General features: G+C 42.2%; 1 protein-coding gene across 7 annotated transcripts in view; it reads right to left on the bottom strand.

Moving 5' to 3' along the window:
- The window catches only part of UBAP2 (ubiquitin associated protein 2), a 114,077-nt gene extending 100,021 nt beyond the window's left edge, over positions 1-14,056 (bottom strand). Inside the window, exon 1 of one of the 7 annotated variants that reach the window (XM_069575883.1) lies at positions 13,926-14,056. The gene's annotated coding sequence lies outside the window, so the exon portion shown is untranslated. Of the gene's footprint in view, positions 1-13,551 lie in introns of all 7 variants that reach the window. The other 6 variants (XM_069575882.1, XM_069575885.1, XM_069575884.1 and 3 more) reach the window with 6 other exon arrangements.
- Between the last annotated feature and the right edge of the window lie 647 nt (positions 14,057-14,703).

Below are 14,703 nucleotides of genomic sequence, written 5' to 3'. Positions count from 1 at the left end.
TTAATTTATTGTTTTGGTTTTTGGGCAAAGCGGCATCTCTGCTAACCACTCTCATACAGTAAACTGGGTATTACTGCTCAAAGTGATTAAATCCCTACGATACTTCCTCAACAGAGAAGGCAATGGCACCCCACTCCAGTACTCTTGCCTAGCAAATCCCAAGGACGGAGGAGCCTGGAAGGCTGCAGTCCATGGGGTCGCTGAGGGTCAGACACGACTGACCGACTTCCCTTTCACTTTTCACTTTCATGCATCGGCGAAGGAAATGGCAACCCACTCCAGTGTTCTTGCCTGGAGAATCCCAGGGACGAGGGAGCCTGGTGGGGTGCCGTCTATGGAGTCGCACAGAGTCTGACACAACTCAAGTGACTTAGCAGCAGCAGCAGCATACTTCCTCAACAGACAAAACTTTACAAATCTTCAGTTCTTTCTATTTTGTAATTGAATTTTAGTTGATTTACAATATTATATTACAAATCTATATTAATTACAAACTTCAATTCTTCCTGAAAACAGATAACAAAATATTTCAAGTTACTCTAGTTTTTCACAAATCATTTAAACATTTGGCACTCAATTGTTACAAATACATAAGCATTTTACAATTGATTTAAAAGGTTCAGTATATTCACTGTTAAGTTATTTAAAAACAGCTCTATCATAAGCCAAAAATATAAACACTAATTTTTTTTTAGTTTTTTATTTTTTAAATTTTAAAATCTTTAATTCTTACATGCATTCCCAAACATGAACCCCCCTCCCTAAACACTAATTTTTTAAGTACTTCGTACCCACAGCTTTTCCTTACAGTTTTTCAACTTTCCTCATATACCTCAGGATACACAGTCTTGAATTGCTTGACTTTTTTTTCTTTTCTTTAAAGCATATTTGTTTTATTCTACCAGCATGTTTATTACTGTTTTGCTCATGCCAAAAGCAACTTTTTAAAAAATACCAGTTACCTGGAGAATGTACCTACCAAAACAGTCATGCAATCCATGCAAATGTTAACACACCTGTCACTTATGTACCATGCTCAGTTTTCATTCAAACCAAATAGAAAACTCCTTAGCGAGGACATCTCAAACAGCTACACTGAGAAAATATTCCATATTCTTTTAGTTCTCACAAGAATGTGCACAAAAACCTGTTCAACTGTTCTCTACATCCAGATTTCCAAAAACAATGGCTTAGAAAAATTACCTTCTCAGTCCTCTTAGAAACGACATGTTCTATCTTGCAAGCAGTCACTACATAAGCTGCTTTTCTCAAAAAGAATACACTCACTGCCTCCATTTCCTCACCAAACATCTCCTTGACTTTCAGTCTTGTCTCCACCACCTTAACACTCCAACAAAAGGAAAGATAACATTCCCCCAAGTCATCACTGACTCCGGCTGCTGCTAAGTTGCTTCAGTCGTGTCCAACTCTATGCGACCCCACAGGTGGCAGCCCACCAGGCTCCCCTGTCCCTGGGATTCTCCAGGCAAGAGCACTGGAGGGGGCTGCCATTTCCTTCTCCAATGTACAAAAGTGAAAAGTGAAAGTGAAGTCGCTCAGTCGTGTCCGACTCTTAGCAACCCCATGGACTGCAGCCCACCAGGGTCCTCCGTCCATGGGACTTTCCAGGCAAGAGTACTGGAGTGGGGTGCCATCACTGACTCCTAGTAACTGTCAAATTTCTCTTGTTCTCCTCATTTTTTCACCTATCTCTGGCATGTGACACATTGTATAACTTTTTCTCTTCGTTTCTAAGATACCACACCATCTTAGTTCTCTCTTGTCCTCAAATACTCAGCGGCATCACATCTTTCTCCCACCTCTGAAAGAATATTGTTCAATTTGTAAGCATGTTTTCCCTTCCCACAGAAGTGTTATGCCCTACCGGCATCAATTATTACCTTCAACTTCAAAGCAAAAGCTAAAGACTATGTCTCTCCAGAGATTCAGCCTCCAAGTAACTGCCCATTAGATAGTTACACCTATAATGGAGTTCATCCAAAACGATCTTACTTGAAGATTTCCAAAATTTTCCAAGTAGCCAACAGCATTTTTCAAGTGTTCCAGAGCTCAAAACCTTTAAGCCATTCTTTTAATGAACTCCTTCCTATACCCATTTAAGGATTTAAGGCCTGAAATCTATGCCTTCCTTTACATTCTCTGCCATCAACTTACAACAGGTACCTGATTAAGGGTTACTGTTTATACTTAAAAGTCTCTAAGGTTCTAAGCAGTTCTAAGGCATCTTTATCAACTAGTATATCAGTAATTGCCTCTTTTCTACTTCACTGAAATGACATACCCCTATTTACCTGTCTGAACTATCTTAATTATGAAACTAATGCCAAACTGGATCAAAATGTTTAATCTTTCAGAATACTGCTAAACTCTATCAAACAACAGTATCACTTGGGTTTCCCTGGTGGCTCAGCAGTAAACAATCCACCTGCCCAGAGGAAGAACCCGTAGAGAAGGAAATGGCAAAGCACTCCACTATTCTCACTAGGGAAATCTCATGGACAGAGGAGCATGGCTGGCTACAGTCCGTGGGGTCACAAAGCGCAGGACACAACTGAGCAACTAAACGACAACAAACTTCATTAACTTCTGCTCACAGACCATCAATCATCACAAATACAAGGCCTTTATTCCACTCTGATCCCTACACTTTGATCAAATCGGCTTTGTCATTCTTCCAAACGGCACCTGGTTTGGTTTGGTTTTGGCTGCACTGGATCTTAAAGATGCAGCACGTGGGATCCAGTGCCCTGACCAGGGATCGAACCCAGGCCCCCTGAATTGGGAGCATGGAGTCTTAGCCACTGGACCACTACGGAAGTTCCTATTTTGCTTTTTGCATCAACCCTCCATAAGACATTTTCTCAACAGCATACTGAACATATCTCCATTTTCTCATTTTCTGTCCGTCAATGTAAACAGCGATTAGTCTTTACTTGATGTCCATAATAACTATGATTATTTTACTGTTTCTTAACAATATACTAAACACCCCTACTTAACAGCAGCTTGAGTTCTTAAGCGTAATTTTTACAGCCTTCAGTTATTCTTCGTAGGATGTGCTAGTGTGCTATCAACGGCAGCTTCTCAGCGCTGTGTGCCTCACCTTCCTCAAAGGATGCACCTAAACTGGCAGAGCTTACAGACCAGCTCATCGTGCTGATGAGAACAGCTAGTAAAATCAGAATGGAAAACTCAAGCAAAGGCAAGTGTGTTGCTTTGTTTTTAAACCACAGAAACCAAGTCCAACCAAACCAGTGACTAAATCCTAACACATAAAGCAGATAAAGTGAAATGGGTCTAGAGGAACTAGGCACAGGAGTTCAAGGGCCCCACCTGCATATATCCTGTCCTCATTCCCCGTCCATTACAAAATCCCAGGCTTACGTACCACAAATGTGGACATTGTTTGACTTATCAGCTAACACTTGGCTGTACTCCTGACAGAAGTATTTCAGATAGATAAAGTAGTATAGTATTATGATTAGGAGTACAGGCTTGGAAGTCACACAAATTACTAGATTAAGTAACCTTGAGCATTTTACTCTTTCTCAAGTCTGTAAGGAACACCACACAAGATAATGTACCTCACTCAAATGGTTAAACTAGATCATAGCTGGTAGCAACTATAGAATTAAGGTACACTGACCACTTTCTTTGTTAAGTCTGTTTCAAAATATTGTCGATTTATTCAAACAATTTAAATAACTTTACTGAGGTACACCCTTCTTAAGTGTAAAACTCAGTGATTTTTAGTATTTATGAAGCTGTACAACTATCACTACAGGCCAAAAGTCACTGCAACAAAATCTTTTGTGACCCTGGTCATTTCTTTGTCCCACAGATATCTAGACCAGAGTATATAAATTGGTTCAGGGTATGCCAGCTACATCCCATTACAGCTGGGATCTTTTGGTAAAGTGAGATAAGCACTGCTGCTGCTGCTAAGTCGCTTCAGTCGTGTCCGATTCTGTGCAACCCCACAGACGGCAGCCCACCAGGCTCCCCTGTCCCTGAGATTCTCCAGGCAAGAACACTGGAATGGGTTGCCATTTCCTTCTCCAATGCATCAAAGTGAAGTGAAAGTGAAGTCACTGAGTCGTCTCCAACTCTCAGCGACCCCATGGACTGCAGCCCACCAGGCTCCTCCATCCATGGGATTCTCCAAGCACTAGAACAATTAAACAGCTTAAACTGCCTTTAAAAAAATCAAAGTTGAAAGTTCTTTGATTAAAATAGTAAATGGCCTTCTCTAGCTAACAAGAATTTTATTCCTGTTACCACTACCTGGAATGTTCTGTACAGGGGTATTTTTTCCACCATTACCTTAGCACTCCCAATCACAAGGAATTAAAAGGGTACTAAATAAGGTGAAGTACCTAAGCTAAGAATTTTTTTAAGAGGTCATCTGATCTTCAACAATTCAAACAAGCATTTCACCAAGTAACTGATATTACAGGAAATTTCTCATCAAAATAAAATGAGATCTTCATTGGAGGAGAAATGTTGAAACATCCAATAAGTTCCAATAAAACACTTACCCAAAAAAAGGTTGAAAGCTACTAATTTACATTAAGAATAACCTTCTCTTACATTAAGACTAACTAACTTACATTAAGAATAACTAACTCTTAAGAGAAACTACCAAGTCAAGGCCAAACATAAGATACAATAATACGGTAACCCAAATAACACCAAATTCCAATAAAACTTCGTTATGATGAATTTCAAAATGTTTTAACAAAAGAAACAAAGGTAACTTCAGGAATTTGGGAAGAACCCAGGAGAAGTAAGGCTCAAACTCCTAATACTTCAAGGAAGTATGGCCAATACCTGGAATCAGCTGACAGTGTGTTTCTCTGTCACTCCCAACAGCATCCTGATTCCTAACTGCACTGTCTTCCCACTGGAATTAAGCACCAAAAAAACAGGGACAGTGCATTATTCACCTATATCCCTAGCATCTAACAACTGCCAACAAGTAGCAGCAGTACACGTTTGTTCAACTGAACACCTGTACAGTAGCATGTACCAGTAACATCAAAAAACTGTTATTCAGACCTAATCTGGATTAACCTACATTCTGAACATTCCAGAGAATTGTCATGAGACTATACTATCTAAAAGTTTTTATAAATAAAATAGTTTGGCTTCATTTTCACACACTAAAAAGGGAACTTTTAATCAGTGTTTCAAAACTTGGGGTGGGCAAAGGAGTAACAGGATATACTTTGACACTTCCAAGAGTCCAAGAAAGTGAAATTTATTTAACATTTACAAGAATTATCTTAACTAAGTTAACAGTGTCAAAGATACAGTTTTTCCAATAGTCATGTATGGACATGAAAGTTAAACCATAAAGAAGGCTGAGCACCAAAGAATCGATGCTTTTGAACTGTGGTGCCGGAGAAGACTCTTCAGAGTCCCTTGGGCTGCAAGATCAAACCAGTCAGTCCTAAAGGAAATCAACCCTGAATGAATATTCACTGAAAGGACTGATGCTGAAGCTGAAGCTCCAATACTTTAGCCACCTGATGCAAAGAGCTGACTCACTAGAAAAGATCCTGATGCTGGAAAAAACTGACAACAAAAGGAAAAGGGGGCACCAGAGGATAAGATGGTTGGATTAAGGTATCAATGACTCAATGGACACGAGTTTGAGCAAACTCAGGGACATAGTGAAGGACAGAGAATCCTGGCGTGCTGCAGTCCATAGGGGCACAAAGAGTCAGACAGGACTTAGTGACTGAACAAGTAACAGCAATAGTTAACTCTCACTTATCAGATGACTTTCTGACTGGCAGTTACATCTGATAAATAATTGAGAAAATAATCACTTAAGAAATGGATTATTATTCAGTAGTATACTTCAGTGACAGTAACTAAATAGGGTAAAAAGAAACAGAAACCCTGACTGAATAGGGAGATTATAAAAGATATTTTGTGAACAGTTAGGAAAATCTGAATGTGGATGTCAAATTTTATTGACATTATACATTATATTTTAAATAAGCATTCCCTTTCCTAGGTGTAAAGCTGTTATTGCGGCTATTTATGAGAAGATTTTATTGTGAAGAAACACTTGCTAAGGAAACATTTAGGCATAATTGTCAAGATATTTGCATTTTACTTTCAAATCATTTAGACTCAAAAGATAACACATGGAGTATATACAGAAAAAAGTCAATGTGAATATTAAGTAGTAACTAGTTCAAAGGTATACAGTATACTCTTTCAGCTTTTATAAATTTGAAAAATGTCTTTAAATTGGAGGAAGCCAAACAAAAAAAAAAAGAATTAAAACTGCCAAAAGGACAGAAAAACAATAAAGACAAGTATAGGATGATATGGCAGAAATGTACCTGAAACATCCATAATTACCATAAACATGAATGGTCTCCATGTTCTAGCTTTTAAAAGAGAAGTTGGCAGGTTGCAATAACAAAGCAAAATCCAGCTGTGTGTTGTTCATAAAAGATCTATCTAAAACATCCCACTAGAATTGGCTAAAACAAAAAATTAAAGCAATACCAAATGTTAGCAAGAATGTGGTGCTCTCACCAATTCAGTCTTTAAGAATTAAGCTCCAGTGTCAAACATATCCACTGTATGTACGAATTATATTTTCCTATAGGTATCTAGAATGAGACCAGCTATGTAACATCCTCAAGAGAACTGAGGAAATAGTAACTTTCTATGTTCTGTGGTTCAAATGGTGGCTCAGATAGTAAAGAATCCACCTGGAATGCAGGAGACCTGGGTTCAACCCCTGGGTTGGGAAGATCCCCTGGAGGAGGGTATGGCAACCCACTCCAGTATTCCTATCTGGAGAATCCCATGGACAGAGGAGTCTGGTGGGCTACAGTCCATGGAGTCGCAAAGAGCTGGACTGAATGACTAAGCCCAGCACACAGTGGTTCAAATGAGGAGCCTAGTTAAGAATGACTGTATAACACTATGGGCTTCCCAGATGGCTCAGTGGTAAAGAGATGCAGGAGACACAGGTTTGATCCCTGATCCAGGAAGAGCCCACATGCCCTGGAGCAACTAGGCCCATGTGCCACAACTACTGGAACCTATGTTCCAGAGCCCAGTAACTGCAACTGCTTAGCCCAAGTGCCACTAAAACCCAAAAGCCCTAGAGCCTATGCTCCACAAGAGAAGCCACTGCAATGAAAAGCCCATGCGCCACAACCAGAGAAAGCTCATGCACAGCAACAAAGACCAAGTACAGTCAAAAATGAACAAATAAAAAAATTTTTTTAATTTCCCCTTAAAAAAAAAAGATCCACCTGCAATGTAGGAGATTCGATCCCCGGATTAGAAAGACCCCTGGATAAGGAAATGGCAACTCACTCCTGTATTCCTACCTGGCAAATCCCAAGGATAGAGGCTCCTGGGGGGGCCACAGTCCATGGGGTTGCAAAGGGCCAGGCTTAGTGACCAAAACAACGCTAATAATTTGGGATTACCTGGTAAAGTTACACATATCCTACACACAACCCCAAAATTCCACTCTCAGTCATACAATCTCAGCAAACTAGTTTACTCGTTTTGAGGTGGGGTGCAAATGTTCACAAGGAGAATAATTTGTAATAAGAAAAAAACCTGGAAATGAGACAAACATTCATCACAATAGAATAAGATGCGTCATATCCTTACAATGGAGTAACATACTACTGAAAATGATGGAGGAGAATCAAATGGATGAATCTAAAACATGTAAAGTATCCGGAGAATCACACAATCCCATTTAGATCAAGACTGAAAATTGGCACTACTAAACTATATATAATTTATGGATACATATCAAGTAAAAATTATTCTTAAAAATAGTAAGACCAAAATAATAGGGTAATGGTAACCCCCCCAGGGAAAAATTAACTTAGGAGATGGAATACACAAGGGAGTTTAAGGTGGCATTAATGTTCCATTTCTTGATTGGTCATTTTATTTTTGGTTTTGAAAACTCCACATTTTTTCCTACTTCATATACCTCCTTTGGCATGTAGTTTATATTTTTCAATTAAAAAAAAAGTATGCAAGGTGTGAGCTCATTCTTTTCAAAGTGTACACTTTAGGGAAAAAAGAAAAAAGATTTATACTAAAATGTTAAACAATGATAAACTACTTTTTTTTTTTTCAAATTTTCTAAAATGCATTTTCTTACGTAAAACAATCCCAGCCAGCCTGACCCAAAAACCAATCTTAAAATGGAAATTTGTAAATTAACTTGAAAAAAGAGAGGGGAAGAACTGGTTTGGTCTAGGAAACAAGTTAGGCTTGTCAATAAATCCTAAAGACAGTTACTTTTTCCCTAGACATTATTTCAGTTAAATTTGTATTTTTTAAGCCCACTTATTCTCTTGTTTATGATCTGACAACAAACATTATTATCAAATGAAAAATCCCACCTTCCAAACAGCACACATTCCAGCTGAGTAGACATGTACAATACAGACAGCACTATACACCTTCCCCAAGCCAGTGAGACTGCAAAGATATTTCAAGTTTTCATCTGCTTGCTTAGGAAGCAGCAATGTTATGGCGGCAAACAGAGTCAGAAGGACTACAACCTCCTCAGTTGAGACTTTCGTGTTGAGTATTTTTGTATGTGGCTGAAGGAACAGAAGGCAAAAAAGAAAGAGAAAACAAGGGAAAGAGAGAAAGAAGAGGAAAACAGGACAGGAATGGAAAGAATTCAAGAAGACAAAGAGGGAGAAAGACATTAATAGCAAGAAGGAACGCTGAGCTTCTAAAAGTCTCCATAGGTATACCTAGAACTGATTTGATAAGAGGATTGAGACATGGCAACCCACTCCAGTATTCTTGTCTGGAAAATCCCATGAACAGAGGGGCCTGGTCAGCTACAGTCCATGGGTTCGCAAACAGTCGGATACAAGTGGGCAACTTCTCTTTCTTTCCTTTCTTTTTTTTCATGACATGTAAAAAATTCTGAGTAAAGAGCAAAGCATTAAAGTACTGGGGGAACTCCCTGGCAGTCCAGTGGTTAGGACTCCACAATTTCACTGCAAAAGGCATGGGTTTGGTCCCTGGTCAGGGAACTAACATCCCAGATATCATGACGTGGACATATAAATAAAGTATTAGTGGATTATGTATGTATAGTATAACTTTAAATGAGTAAGCTACTATGAGACAACTTACGTAAAAAGTTAGTAACAAAAGAAATGAAGGTATAGCAACAAGTCTAAATCCAAATAAAATTCTCTCCTCTACAAATCCTTGAAAATAAAGTTTAATCTAATCAAATGTACGTTCTATTATTTTTAGAGTTCCAAATGAAAAAAAAAACAAGCAACACATTGCTGCTGCTGCTGCTAAGTCACTTCAGTCGTGTCTGACTCTGTGCGACCCCATAGACGGCAACCCACCAAGCTCCCCTGTCCCTGGGATTCTCCAGGCAAGAACACTGGAGTGGGTTGCCATTTCCTTCTCCAATGCATGAAAGTGAAAAGCGAAAGTGAAGTCGCTCAGTCGTGTCTGACTCTTCACGACCTCATGGACTGCAGCCCACCAGGCTCCTCTGTCCATGGGATTTTCCAGGCAAGAGTACTGGAGTGGGGTGCCAATGCCACACTGCTAACACCCTTTAAAAGTAGAGCACTGTCTAGTCTTAAATGAAACACCTACTCCTTGGTCCAAGCCTCGTTTCAAAAATTAATTCCAAACAGTGAACTGGGTTTCAATTTAATTGAGCTCATAACTCCAGTATGAAAATGAGTTTTCTGAAAACTGAAACACACTATAATACACATGGTATGTCACCCAGAATTTCACAAGCCTGCTCTTCAAAACCTAGGCCAAGAAATTTCAAAACTAAAATAACTTTCTTTAAAAAGTACAGAACAAGCATCTTTGAGAGAAACACTGTCAAGAGTAGGAGAGGGACTTCCCTGACAGTCCAATGATTAAGACTCTGCACTTCCACTCTAGCGGGCATGGGTTCAATCCCTGGTGGAGAAACTTAAGATCCCACGCGCCACTCAAAGGGGCCAAAAAAATAAAATTTTTTAAAGTAGGAAATTTCAGCATACATAGTTGACATTGTAATTGTCAAAACAAAACAAACTAATTTGATTCTTGGACTTAAAAAAAGGAGTCCACTTGTTCAGTTCAGTTTAGTTGCTCAGTCATGTCTGACTCTGTGACCCCACGGACTGCAGCATGGCAGGCTTCCCTGTCCATCAGCAAGCTTGCTCAAACTCACGTCCCTTGAGTCGGTGATGCCATCCAGCCATCTCATCCTCTGTTGTCCCCTTCTCCTCCCTCCTTCAATCTTTCCCAGCATCAGGGGCTTTTCCAATGAGTCAGTCCTTCGCATCAGGCAGCCAAAGTATTGGAGTTTGAGTTTCAGCATCAGTCCTTCCAATGAATATTCAGGACTGATTTACTTTAAAATTGAAGGGCTGGATCTCCCTGCAGCCCAAGGGATTCTCAATAATTGGATCAAAAATATCTCAAAACCTACCACAGGCTTCTAAGGTGATATTCCCTCTCTTCAAGTTATATTCCCACTCTTTTGGGGAAAAGAAAAAAGAGAAAACAACGGTTTCTAAGCTCTATCAGAGATCCACCTTCTCACTAGTCAAACACCACCTGTGTCATACTACTTGGCTTTTAAAGGACACTGCATATACTCAAGTTAACAACTAAGAGCTAACTGATCATTGCTGACTTATAGCTGCCTCACAAGAAGAAATAAAAGACAGGTTTGTTTAAAATCAAAGGACTTCCCTATTGGTCAGTGGTTAAGAATCTGACTGTCAATGCAGGGGACACAAGCGTGATCCTGGATCAGGTTTGATCCTGCATGCCACAGGGCAACTAAGCCCAAGTGCCAGTACTATCAAAGCCTGTGCACCCTAGAGCCTGTGCTCCACAACAAGAGAAGCCACCGCTCACCCCAACTAGAGAAAGCTCTCACGCAGCAATAAAGACCCATCAAAACCAAATAAATAAAATAAATTTTAAAAAATAATAAAAGCAAAGGAACTTCACAACCTGTGAATTCGTGCAGACCACCTCTGAGCAGACATTAATCCTTTATAATGCACTTACACACACCCCCCACAAAAAGTTTCTTATGACAACAAAACCTTAACAGTAGTTAAGTTTTCATTTTTAAAGAGGACTGGGGAATCAACACTTTAAAAGTACAGGCTTCACCTCAGACCAGTTCAAACCTTCAGGACTGGTTTATACTCTCTATATGCAGTTTATACTCATGGGAACAGAGATGGCAACCAGTTTCTGTCAAAACACAAATCCTGAAATAAACCCATCCTCCTCCTGGTTCTACCATTTCTCACCAAACAATAAAAGTCACTCAGGTTAATACCAAGAGACACCACTGGTGAGCACTGCACAGGCTGACCAGTTATCAGGAAAGGGAAGCAGAGGTGTTACCGCTGTTCTAGCCCAGTTCTAAAGGCAGCTCTCTCTGAGAGCTGGTCCACCCCACATATAAAGAGAGAAGCCAGAGGAAACCAGAGCAGCAGGAAATAGGCAGGAGGGGCAATTACCACGAGCCTTTCCCATGGCCTCATTCCCATGCCACCACTTCCAGTCATATTTCAATCATAACAAAAACCTCCCTTCTTTCAATCACTTTCTTAATTACTGAAGATCAGAGACAAGGAAGCAGACGGAGGAAATCAGAGCTGTGGGAAACAAGGACAGGAGTGGAGGAAAAAAAATCTCACCACACATGTGAACTAGCCTTAAGGAGACAAACTCAGGAGGAACATACTGGAAGCAAGCAGAAAAGTAGTGTAGGAGAAACTAATCACTTCTGCCTGGATAAGCCACCGCAATGAGAGGGCAGTCCTAGCCAAGGGCTCTGCAAGTAAGAGATGCTGGGGTACGGGAAGACCCTTCATCTCCAGCGAGTGAATTTATTCCCTTTCCTGAGACAGACAGATCCCACCCCGAGAGTCGCCCAATCCTTAGGATTACATTCACCTTCCTTTCACTTTTATTAGACAAACTAAACTACAACTAAAAATTATGAATGTACAACTCATAGTGGAAAAGTGAGGAACACACTAATTACTGAGACACTTTTGATTTTAAAAATACTATCATAATCAAAGAGAAAATATAAAGCAATTGGGCTCACTCAAAAAGTGAATTATATGCCCTTCAAATAAAACATGATCTTTAGGTACCCTGTGGAGACCTTTAAAAGTTCTCAATTGATAGAACAGACTTTTGGACTCTGTGGGAGAGGGAGAGGGTGGGATGATTTGGGAGAATGGCATTGAAACATGTATAATATCATGTAAGAAACGAATCGCCTGTCTAGGTCCGATGCAGGATACAGGATGCTTGGGCCTGGTGCCCTGGGATGACCCATAGAGATGGTATGGGGAGGGAGGTGGGAGGGGGGTTCAGGATTGGGAACTCATGTACACCCGTGGCAGATTCATGTTGATGTATGGCAAAACCAATACAGTATTGTAAAATAAAGCGAATTGATAAGGGCCATCAAAAAATAAAAAATAAAATGTTGAAGACCACAAAAAAGAAAAAAGTTCTCAACTGTTACAGCACACAAGGGTAGAACAAGCCTAAATACTGGCGGAGACACCTTGAATACACGCAGAAACAATATCCAACAGAGGTGGAAGTAAACTACAGGATTAGGTCAAATAGGAACTAAAAGGAATGATGATGGAATCAGCTAACTCCTAGAAAAAGGAAGAGACCAGAGTGGTGAGAACAGTGATGGTACCTGAGATCCTTGGATAACTAATTAGATTGAAAACCCAGGGGAAAAGGTGGGAATGCCGAGTGGGAAAAGTGATTCAGCGGCAAAGAAAACTGAGATGCAATGCACCAATGAAAAGAATAACATTTGGAATAAAATAAAAAAGCGCGTTTTAGTTTAGAAACCCCTCTCAAAACTACACTAAAGAACAACCGTGACACAGCCAGCCTACAGGAGCTAGGACCGAAGAGGAAAACTGAATCCCAAGAGTCTGGCACCAAAGCTTTCCAGAATGAGGAGGAGAAGTAGAACTGAACTACGCCTCCGGGCTGCCGGGAAAGCCTAGAGAGTGCAGAAGTTGGGCTCTGAGATGTCCAGTTCCAGGACTAGCGACAGGCGTGAACGCGGAAAGGTGGTCATTGACAGCGTGGCGCGGGAGCTCGAGCGGACAGGCAGGAAGGGACAACGATGGGAGAGAAAAACCACACCCTCCAGGACAGAAACCCTAAGGGGGGAGGGGTAGGCGCCCCCTGGGGCTGGGTGGGGCTGGGCTGACGAGGAAGGGGTAGGCAGAAACGAGCGCAGGACAACCTGCGGTGGAGAGGGAGGACAGCACCCAGGCCTGGGCAAACTGAGGACGCACGAAACCGGCGAGGGAAGCTCGGCCCGACCTCAGGGTGGACGCTGGGGCAGTAGGAAGGGCTCTAGAGGAAAGAAGACCTGAACCCTGGTCTACTAAGCACAGGCTGTAGCCCTTAAGGAGCTGGAACGGGGAAGGAGAGAGAGAAGGTGCCAATTACCGCTGCTGCTCTCGCTGAACTCGGGACCCACCACCACCACCACCACCACCAACCACCACCACAGCCGCCGCCGCCGCCGCCGCCACCGCCGCTCGTTACCTGCCAATGTGCCTCTTACAAAGCGGCGGCGGCGGCAGAGGCGGTCCGGCCCGTCACGTGACTTCGCGTCACGGCCGAAGGAGGAGCCAACACACGTAGCTCGCCGCGCGGCTAATCAGCCCGCCTACACAGCGCGGTGTTTCCTGTAGCCACCCTCCAACTCCCACCCCGAGAGGCCAACAGCTGCGGGTCAGGGGAAGGCACGCAGATGGAGCCAACGAGGGAGATTTTATGGAGTTTCTCGAACTCGGAGTTCTCAGAGACGTACTACCCACCGCTTCGAGGATGCCCAAGAACAGCTCGTCGTCGCTGTGTGATGACCTCACAAGGCACCACAGGTCGCTCCCCTGCCTACGGCCGCCTTTCCGTCATCACGTGACGTGGTCCGACCACTCAAGACAAACCCAGCCTCCCAAACCTTGTGCGAGGGGACTACGACTCCCAAACTGCTGTACAGCAAAGGTACCCACCACCACACCCTTTCCCTCCTGGATTCGTTAGATGGTGCGCCTGTGACTTCGGTCCGAGGGAAGGCCGAGGCGAAAAGTTGACAGGGCTACCACCTGAGACTGATAACAGTGGGCGCCGCCTGCCAGGTGCCTCCTCCTGGGAGATGTAGTTCCGGCCAGGCGTGGGATTCTGCGAACACGTTCCCGGGCTCGCGCTCCGCCCCGCCCACTGCGCGGGAAAACGCCAACGGCTCGCAAAGGTAGCCGCTGCGCCCGGCGGGATTCAGGAAGCACCTCCACGGGGCGGGCGGACCTCGCAGGTTCTGTCCTGTTCAATGCGGCCTTGAATTCTGCATTCCCAAGCCTCTTCTGCCCGGAAAAGCTAGCATTTGTTGAAAAGCCTACTCTTGTCGGTCGTCATACAACTTCTTTTATTAAGTCATAGAATCAACCCTTTCAGGCAGGAATTGTCCGGTTTTAGGAGTAGAGAATTCAGTTTCCCAGCTGCACTGACCCAAATCCAAGTTTTCTATCTCCAAACAATGAATAACCCGCCTCTCAAAATGACCTCACCTGTTTTAACTCCTATAATTAAGCGTAAAGA

This window comes from Ovis canadensis, chromosome 2, assembly GCF_042477335.2.
Source record: "Ovis canadensis isolate MfBH-ARS-UI-01 breed Bighorn chromosome 2, ARS-UI_OviCan_v2, whole genome shotgun sequence".
Lineage (NCBI taxonomy): Eukaryota > Metazoa > Chordata > Mammalia > Artiodactyla > Bovidae > Ovis > Ovis canadensis.
This window is presented reverse-complemented; position numbering and strand designations above follow the sequence as displayed.